At 45.4% G+C, this 9,749-nt stretch overlaps 1 protein-coding gene across 3 annotated transcripts in view; it reads left to right on the top strand.

Annotated features, from left to right (window-relative positions):
• The first annotated feature begins 6,973 nt into the window (after nucleotides 1-6,973).
• The window catches only part of tiam1a (TIAM Rac1 associated GEF 1a), a 32,245-nt gene continuing 29,469 nt past the window's right edge, over nucleotides 6,974-9,749 (top strand). For all 3 annotated transcript variants that reach the window (XM_019859547.1, XM_019859545.1, XM_019859549.1), the window contains exon 1: nucleotides 6,974-7,073. The gene's annotated coding sequence lies outside the window, so the exon portion shown is untranslated. The remainder of the gene's footprint in view (nucleotides 7,074-9,749) is intronic.

Consider the following 9,749-nt stretch of genomic DNA (forward strand, 5'->3'; position numbering starts at 1 on the left):
ATTAATTGAAGAATTAAAATGAGCCATTTTAACGTTTCAACTTGTTTTACTTTAACCTAAAAGCACTCGAGGAATTGTAAACCGAAGGACTCGTTCCTTTTTTGGCTAACATCGATGCTAGAGTTAGCCGTGACGCAACAGGGTATGGAAAGAAATAACCACTTAATTGTAAAATGTAAAATTCCGACATGTAAGGCTCAACGTAACTCGCTATTCGCGGTTGATCCTGACCCCTCTTGAAAAGCTGGGTTCTACAATATAGCTTTGATTTGAATAGACATGACTGTTTTTATGGAGACGGGTGCTCTTTTCATTTTAATTTAACCTCCACATTGTTTTCGTTTTTGCTTGCTTGCAGTACTCTTTCGAAATTTCACTGTGACGGCTAGCTTCTGAGCTTTTTTTTTCCTTATTTCTTTTTAAAGCTGAAACGTATTGCATTAGACTGTGTCTTCCACTAGATGGTGGTGGTGTTGACCTTCACAGCATCCTAACGATGCCTCACCGTTACATCATGGAGAACTGAACGCCCCCCCCGCCCCCTCATCCAAATGCATGAAGCTGTTTGCTAAGCAAGAGAGAATCAGTGAGTTCAAATGCAGCACACACACACTCATGCTCAAATATTGATGACAATTATTCAGTGTAAAATATTGATGGCTGTTGGTTGTTGCGCACAGATGAAAACATTTCATGAACATTTCACTCTCGCAGAGCTGTCAGATGAGAGCACGGAGCTACTGAAATATGAATATGATTTTATGATTGCATATTTTGGATGCTGGAATTGGATCTGCTGCTGCTTATTACTGTGACCACACACACACACACACACACACACACGTGCATAGTCGACGCACTTCTGGATTTACATGTGCATAATTGTATGTGATTGTTTTCCTCTCCTTTTTATTTTTTTTGTCATAGTCGGTGGTAGTCGTTAAAGTACCGAGAATGAAATCGTAACAGTGGGAGACAAAAACATTCTAATTTTAAGAGAATTAATCAGTACTTATAATCGATAAATCGTTGAGAGATCGACAATCGTCAAAGTCCTCTGAATTTCACCCTCGGGGGCTTACATTTGTATTCCTTTGTGCTCCCACAATGTCAGCACCTCGGTCTCCTGCATTGACGCTCCCCTTGCACCGTTGAGAAGCGGCTTTGCAGCCTGACTGACAGACGGTAAAAGCTGTTATAAATAGTCTTTCAGGCAGAGATGATGAATAATGGAGGCCGAAGAGAAAGGAGGTCTAAAAGTGCTTAATGGAATGTAAGGAAAGAGTACAGTATTCCATTATTTGCAATTGAGGAAGCATCCAGCTGACCTACAGCATATTAGAGAGAAAGAGGTAAAAGTCATGCTCTGGCCCGATATTCATCACCTGCTTTCACACGGAGGTGGAAATGGGAGTTACGTAAGTCTGGAAAAGGCTTTGGGAATACGTGCCTCTCCGACACGTGCTTTTATTGTGAAAGTCTAGATGAGCAGTGGCATTCTCAGAGGCTTCTCAATAAGGCCTGGGGAGCCCAACACAAGGCGTAACAGTTCAGTAAACACTTATTTCTTTGTTGTGAAATGTGGGAAAGCCAATTTTCACAACAGCAAAACAGAAAATATTTTTATGAATTGCCCAAAATTGGATTGAAGTTTGTTGCCTTGATTTTTTTTTCCCCCACAGTGAGCTACAAGGGTGATTACACTGTCTACCTTCAGCCCTGATAATTAACCACAGAACTGAATTTGGAAGGGACTCTGCAGTCTGAAAATGTTTGGGGTGAGAGGTCAAAAATGGTCCAGAGCAGACAGACTAATTACATGGACCCTGTGACCTGACCTCTGAACCCTGAGCCGCGTCCCATGTGAAAGTGGAGCGCCACGACTGGAAGAATGGGACCGCAACTTGTCTTAGCACGCGACGCTCTGCCCTCCATTTCGCTCACAACCTGTTGTTGTTGTCTCAATCCAGGATACTCGGCGTGCCGATCGCTATGACGATGGGGTGCAGGCGGTTACCTGGAGCAGCATTCCGGGGATGCTTCGGATGTCTGACTCCGGCGGGAATCGATCACGTGAGGGACATTTGTGAAGCACGCGTCACTTTTCACAGAATGCTCACGAAAACATAAAAAAAAAAAAAAAAGTACTTGGAAAAAAAGCAACCCTTAGCTTTTATCCCACTCAGAAACAGCTTCACAAAATATACTGTATAACGTTTTGATAAGAAAGAACACCAAATTTAAAATCACTACAGCGGTGACTCCCTGCAGTTGAAGTTTGCCGTCAAACTGAAAATGAAAGAGAAAATTTGTCGCATTTTCAAAACATCAACATAGCTCAGCCTTCAGTGCTAGCTGCATGCTACCACTTAATGGGAAACACAATTGGCAGGCTAACAAATAGCATCGATGTGTCATTGTTCTAACCCTTTAAGAAACACACAAGTGAACATAAACGGTGAAGCTAATAATATCGAACGATAACAACAATGCTCACAGGCATACATTCTTTATCTTCTGCAAAGAATGAATACTGGTGTGACTTTTTTGAGGACTGAGTCGTCGCCATGTATGTCATCTTCCTGAGCTATACTGACCCCCAGGTGGACAAGGTGCACCGATGAGCACAATTTGAGTTGGGTGTGTGTGTGTGGGGGGGGATTACCCCCCCCAAAATTCTGGGTGAGGGGTGGTGGAATGGGATTTGGCATTTCCAATAATTTCAGTGGCAAAATCGCCACTTGCCAAAACAGATCCTGATAAACAAGTTATTTCATCCATATCGGTACTTCCGCAGCCAGCGGTTTTTTTCTTCCCTTGAGTCAGCTGGCGGAGACTTTCCCCGCTGGGAGCTTCGTTATGTAAATGCCACCCTCGCTCCCACCCCACCCCCTCACGCTCGCATCTTTCCAAAGCAAATATTTAGCGGAGAAGGAAGTGGCGAGCATGAAAAATGAAGACCGGAAGTCACTTTGTTTTGGTTCTGTATTATTTTTATCTCTTGGTGTGCTGGGACGGATTCTTTGTCCAGCCACTTTTTTCCCATTGAGTTTGTCGCGTGTGCGCGTGACATGTATGGCTCCAGTGACAAGTGGTCTGCTGCTTCCCAGCGCTCCTATCTTGCCATTGTGCATACACGTCATTTTGATGGTGAATAAATATTATCTTAGCAAACAAAAGTCACAATGTTAAGAGAATATATTTTTTTTAAATGGGGAAACAGCCAAGATGTTGCAAGACTAAGCAGTAGTTTTACAAGAATAATGTAACTTTACGAGAAAAAAAGTAGTTGCACTCTATTTTCGAAGACAGGCACTTAAAACTTAAAAACGGGCTCATTTTGAATTTTCGTGTCTATTTTGCCGCATTTGGGAATTTGGCAGACCGTGGTTTGCCATGCGGAGCTTTCCGAGGGCGTTCTCTACTACACAAAGTCATCAACTTGCCGCAATACGTTCGTATCGCTTTGAGAAAAAAGTCACAAAGCGCTGAGGGGGAAAAAAATTGTACTAATATGGAGGAAAACTAATAAAATTACGGCAAAAAATTCGGCACACTTTGAGAATAAGGTTGTACTATGAGAAAAAAAGTCATACCGCTACGGTAAAAAAGTCATCGTGTGCGCCAAGGTGGATGACACCAGCTGAGATCTTTTGACTTTAATTAGAACTTGCGAATAGATGTTGGGATGCTGCCGGCCCACCGGATCAAAACGTGGAGCCTTGACGGGTGTTTGTGACGAGGTCAGGACGTTACGGCGCGTGCATTCGTTCACATTCTCGCAGTGCAGTTTCATCCGTGTCACTCGTCCAAGCCCAGATAATGCCGTCACACTCGCGCGCAATTTGCTGACACTCCTTGTAAACATCTTGGTCGAGTAAATTTGGGAGAAAGCGGAGCAATGAGGAGGCCTGCAAGTCACTTGAGGGTGAAAGCTAAAATGCCTCCGCCCGTCCCGCCTCTTCCATGTCCTTCCGGAACAAATTGGTCTTTTTAATTGTTTGTCTGAGTGTTCACGTCGCTCGTCTGATTGCGGCGTTCCTGGTTAGCGGAAATTCTTTTAATGAGCTGAGCATCCCCCTCATGAATATTCATGAGTAGCTGCAGGCTACAGACGTGCGTGTTGTATGACCTTGTGCTAAGAAGCATGTGATGGTAGGTTAGCATAATGTTTGCTAAAAAGAGCAGCTGGTAGATCACATATGGTGCTTTTATGTTGATTTTTTTTTCCAAGTCACGGCCTCTAATAAGACATTTCGACCGTAGGGACTTTGCCCCAGAACTAGGAATTTTGTTCGGACTGCTGGAACTGTTGTCTAAAATTAGATCTCGGGGAACTTGTCAAGGCCAGTTGAAGTCTATTCTTCGGGGGGGGTGTTTTATTTATTTTTATTTGTTTGAGTTTAGTTTTGTTTTTTACTTCCAGGAATTACGAAGAACTCTGAGTTGTTTTTGTGGAAATGTGGCTTTGACAATTCCGCCCTACGCCGGTTTTACGTTGTTCTGCGCCTACCTTGTAATTCTTTAGCCTGTTTTGTTAGCACTTAGCTCTGGCAACGATATCGTCATCACATTGTTATTCCGCGTTGGACTCTACCAATATGCCAACATATTTTTCAACATCCAAGTATAAGTTGCATATTTTTATTTAATTGTTGTGTTGATGTTTTGACACAACATGAAAGAAAAAACGTGAAGAAAATTTTCCAAGGGCTTTGGTTTCCGCGCCACTGCTCCCGCTAAGAATAGCGCAGATTTATGCCAATAGAAGATGTAATTTGTCGCCACACTACATTGTTGGAAATTGATGTCATCTGCTGGAATGGCTCGCCTAACAGTTTATCTTAATTTTAAGCAACATTTCCGTAACGCCGCTTTGAACTGAAAACAATGAAAGGTTGTTGGTTTAGAACCTGACGGAGTTTGAAAGCGTCAAAGTGCTAGTTGTTGGTTTTTTGAATGCATGTCTGTCTTTACATCAGTCAATCTTCACATCCGTTCACATGGTCTCCGGGCCGCTTCCTCGCTCTTTAAAAAATGTTTTCCCTCGATCTTTGTCACATAAAAGTCACTCAAGTCTCAAAACCCAGCTCTCGCACAGGACTCTCAATGTGTGACGAATTTTGCTTCCCTGCCGTAGAAACACCCGACGTCCGCATTGTCTGCTGTCACGTCACAACGGCAGAGTCGGCACGGTGTCTGTATTATTGCCTCCGCATTAGAATGCGCGGCGGCGTCCCTCGCTAATGGAAAATATAAGTTGGCCAGACAGGGATTAGCTGACATGACCCGAGGCAAAAGCGGAACTCGGCGAGCCGCCGTGTCATACGAGAAGGCAAGCGCGCATGGGTGTTGTCTTGCTAGGCCCGGCAGTATAGAAATACATTTACATGATGCATTGAGCCTACTCGCATGTCAGCTGATTAGGATTTTATCTGGCAAAGCTAGTTAGTGCAGGAATTGGTTGACCAGATAGTTCATGCCTTCTCACTAACCCGCTAAAGTCCACCGCGTGGTCGGTCATTGTCCGGGAATGAATGTGCTTAAGCTATTCCTTAGCTATTTATGCTAACTACCACTTTGCCCCAACACAACAACTAAAGACTGTCTGCATAGTACAAAAAAAAAAAAAAACTTGATTCCATGACTCATTTCTGATGGGGGATATTCCGCCGTAGCTTCAGCAAAGCTCCATGGTAACAGGTTATCGGGAGGCTGCCGAAATGTGCCCACGGATTCACGGTAAACGATGGACACTCTGTTTGTGTTTTTTCACAGATTGCTTTTATTGAAGATCATTTTTGATTGAACTTGTACTGATCCAGAAAAGTTCGGAAAATTGCAGTCTATGACCTGCCCAAACGCAAGTGACACTGGCGGCAGATGATCTCAGGTGTGACTCAATAGCCTGAAAACCGCTTTCAACGCAAACAAAAAAAAAAAAAACGTCATCACGTCTGCCTGGCGTCCGCTCTTACATAACAAATCCTCCACCTGTGCCTTCAGCGCCGCAGCTTGTCGCGGCACGCCATCGCCGCCTCCGAGCCGCTCCTCGTGTAATTCTATTACAAACCAATAACGCTGTGTTTAGCTAGTGCTGTGGGAAAGCGGTCTTCCGATTCTCGCTTAATCCCGCTCGATCGCCCACTTCCTGTTCTCGCCGGACCCCCGCGAAGGGTCGTGTTGGGGGAGAGCACAAGCATACGTGCTGGATGAAACGGCGGCGGTGTCGGAGCAAAATTGTCGAAAACAACTTTTCTTTCCCTGCGCTTTGTGGCCGCCACATTTTCTCGTCTAAAACGTTGGATGCAGAAGCTTGCTTTCCGAATGCGTCTGACAAAGGGAATGAAGATCAGCAGCTTGTTATGTAATCTGTTTGTCTCCGATGCTTTTTCTTCTCTTGTCGCCAATATCTCACTTTTTTTTGTTATTGTTTTTTGGTTTTTAACCCAGATAGCACTCACCGAGTTCAGAAGCAGCACAATTTTCGTCGCAGCAAAAAAAAAAAAAAAATGTGTTTAAAGCTATTTAATACTTTACAATGTATTTTTCTATTTTATCCTCAGTGTATGCTTTTGGAAAGTACGACTCACATCTCAAGGCACCGCCGACCTTTCTGTTTGGTGGTGAGCCATGACAAATTTCGAATGTAAAATGTGTGCCTTGGCTCAACAGAGGTTGGATAGAAACTCCCTGACAGAACCCTTTTGAAAAGTGACCCCCCACCCAAAAAAAAAATCTCTTGCGTGTGTGCGTGTGTGTGTGTGTGTTACTCTTGAGGCCAACGGACTGCAATTAAAGGGAGAACACACACACACACACACACACACACACACACACACACACACACACACAGACATTCTGGCAGTCCACCGCAAATTGAGGGAGGAGTGTGTGAGTGCATGTGGGTGGGCGGGCTCTCGTACGCACGCACACACACCCCTCTCGCTCTCTTTCTCTCGTCACACAGCTCTCAGTCTGGTGTGGGCGTGCGAGGAGGCAGCAAGTGCGCACTTTGATGTGTGCGGGACTAACGCCTGGATTCTCCCGTCTTGCCGAACCGCTGCACCGAGGTACAGCCGCATGCTTTTTATTTTTATTTCCAACTGCCTCTTTGGAGGGATTTCGACCCGTGTGTGTGTGTGTGTGTGTGCGACACGAGTCCATGTGTGTGTGTGGATGTGTGTGTGGTGGTGGTGGGAAATAATCCCGATGTGAGGGCACGAGCGCCACTACTCATTTATTTACGTGCATGCTCAGTGGGCCAAGCGTTTATCAATCATTCATGTTCCAAAGTGGCTCATGCGCGGGCACACACACACACACACACACACACACACACACACTTGCTGAGTGCGATAACAACTAACCGCCAGCATAACTGACTGACATCCCTCCTGATGCACTTTGCGTGTTTTAGCGCCATCACAAAGCTCAGTTGTTCTCAAGACGGTGAATTCAAGACATTTGGCGTGAGGAGGACTAGAAGTTTGTTTTTACCTCTTGTGCGCCGCTCCCGTCCCCCAAAATGTGTTGCTTAACTCCTATCAGACACGTTTTACAGTATGACTTAGTGCGAGTGGAAAGATGAATTGTGCTCAAGGTGGTAAGTGAAGATGTGCTTTGGCACAAACAAAAGGAAGTCGATTCTTTTAAACGTGCTTTTGACCTCCATTCTACAGATTTGCCCCCCCAAAAGTCGCCAAAATGCACCTTTGAACTAAAATGATAAATCCTAGCGCCTCTTTTTTTTTTCATTTTTAACTTTACAAGCTCTGTATTGTCGCAGTCACTTCACAACAAGCATCAATTTGGCGGGTAAATTAAGTGAACCATTCATCCAAATTCAAGCCGTTTCTTGACACTCCCAGTCGAAGCTTACTGTCAAACAAAACGCAATACAAAGAACTCTCTTTGTATCCATGTTGGGTATTTACAACAAGCGCATATCATCCGCTAGCTTTTCATGCTAGCATTTAATGCGAAACGCCATAGATGGCTTCCGAGTAGCATCTTTGTGAATCAAATCGTGAAGCAACACACGTAGACAGATATATGCAGGCATATATGCTTTATCCTCTGCAAAGAACGACTAATATTAGCTTGGCGCACGGAGGAATTAGGAATCATGAATTGGAGCAGAAAGGATTGCAAAAATTGTTGACTTTGTTGTATTCTATGTAATTATCGTCTGTTTTTTGTTCAAAACAGTCTCACCGTATCATATCTCAAGGCACTTCTGGATGAGATTTTGATATAACATCTAATAGAGTAGATATGTGCTATCCCCCGGCGCGCGCACACACACACGCACACGCACACACACACGCTGCGATGTCGCTGCGTGTGTGTGCGCGCGTGTCTAAAAGTGTGCGTGAAAGTGTGTACTTTGTTTTTAGACTTAGCCGAAGCCCGAGGCTGCAGAACGGAGGCAAAGAAGCCATTATCTCGTACACTCTGATTATCCTTGTCAATGTGTACAAGTGTGGGTGGGTGAGTGAGTGAGTGTGTGGGTGCGTGTGTGTGTGTGTGCGTGCGCGCGCGCAGTCACACAGCCATGTGCTCTGTGTGTGTACAGTAAAGCTAATTTAGTGTGTGTGTGCGCAAAGTGGGGGTAGGGATGGGAGTCGGGGAGGCAAGCCCTGTGGCGTGTGTGTGTGTGTGTGTGTGTGTGTGTGTGTGTGTGTGTGTGTGTGTGTGTGTGTGTGTGTGTGTGTGTTGAGTGACCCACTTTGATACTCTGCCCCTGCTGCTAAGTCACCTTTGGTGTGTATGAATGAATACAGTAGGCCATCTTGTTTAAGCCGACACGGAGGATGGCCCCTTCAGGTACTTTTGCCTAATCCATCAATGATGCATCTGTTTGTTTTATTTCACATTCGACACTCGCTTGTACAGCGGAAACGCTCATTAATTACACGTTTGCTCGAAATTCAAATCGCCAAGTCAGCAGCCCTGGACCGCATCGTGCGTGCAGTGTCGCGAGGCCTTTCGAATGAACATGACACTAATGACAACTGTCAGGTATTATAAATAGGACGAACTGTAAATGTGTCATTTTGACGGAGAATGATGAGCTCGTCTTTCCGGCCTTTCATGTTCTTCCCTCTTTTTTTTCTGTTGCTAAGCAAATACAAGGCCCCCAGTCCCCCCCCCCCCCCCCCCCCCCCCTCCCCCCCCCCCCCCCACACCCACACACACACACATGAATGGATGATATTTAGAACAACTCCACATGGTCTTAATATGTTTGCCGAAGTGTTGCGCAACACTCACCCCATGGAAGCCAGAGCGCGTGCGCGCGCGTCGGTTTGCGATGCGGCCAGTCCGGTTGCGCAGGTTGTCATCCATGCTCGCACGCCACATGACTTGACATGAGGAGTGATGGAGTGGGGAGGGGCGGAGGGGTGCCTTCCCTCCTTCCATTTCCTCCCTTTTGTCTTCTCCTGATGACTATGGACTATTTTTCCCTCCTTCCTTCCTTCCTTCCTTGCTTCCCTCCTCCATTTTTTTTTTTTTTTGTCCATCTGTGTGTGTGTGTGTGTGTGTGTGTGTGTGTGTGTGTGTGTGTGTGTGTGCGTGTGCGTGTGCGTGTGTGTATTTTGCGCAGCATGTCAAATAGGTGGGGGAGGGTTTTTGAAGTAGGTCTACAAATTTCTCGGTTTTGTTTGGCCCGTTAACAGCCAGCCGCTAACCTGAGCTCACAACAGCCAACTCTCCACTCTCATGAGCTGACTTCCCCGTCACTC

This window comes from Hippocampus comes, unplaced genomic scaffold (assembly GCF_001891065.2).
Source record: "Hippocampus comes isolate QL1 unplaced genomic scaffold, H_comes_QL1_v1.1 scaffold328, whole genome shotgun sequence".
NCBI lineage: Eukaryota > Metazoa > Chordata > Actinopteri > Syngnathiformes > Syngnathidae > Hippocampus > Hippocampus comes.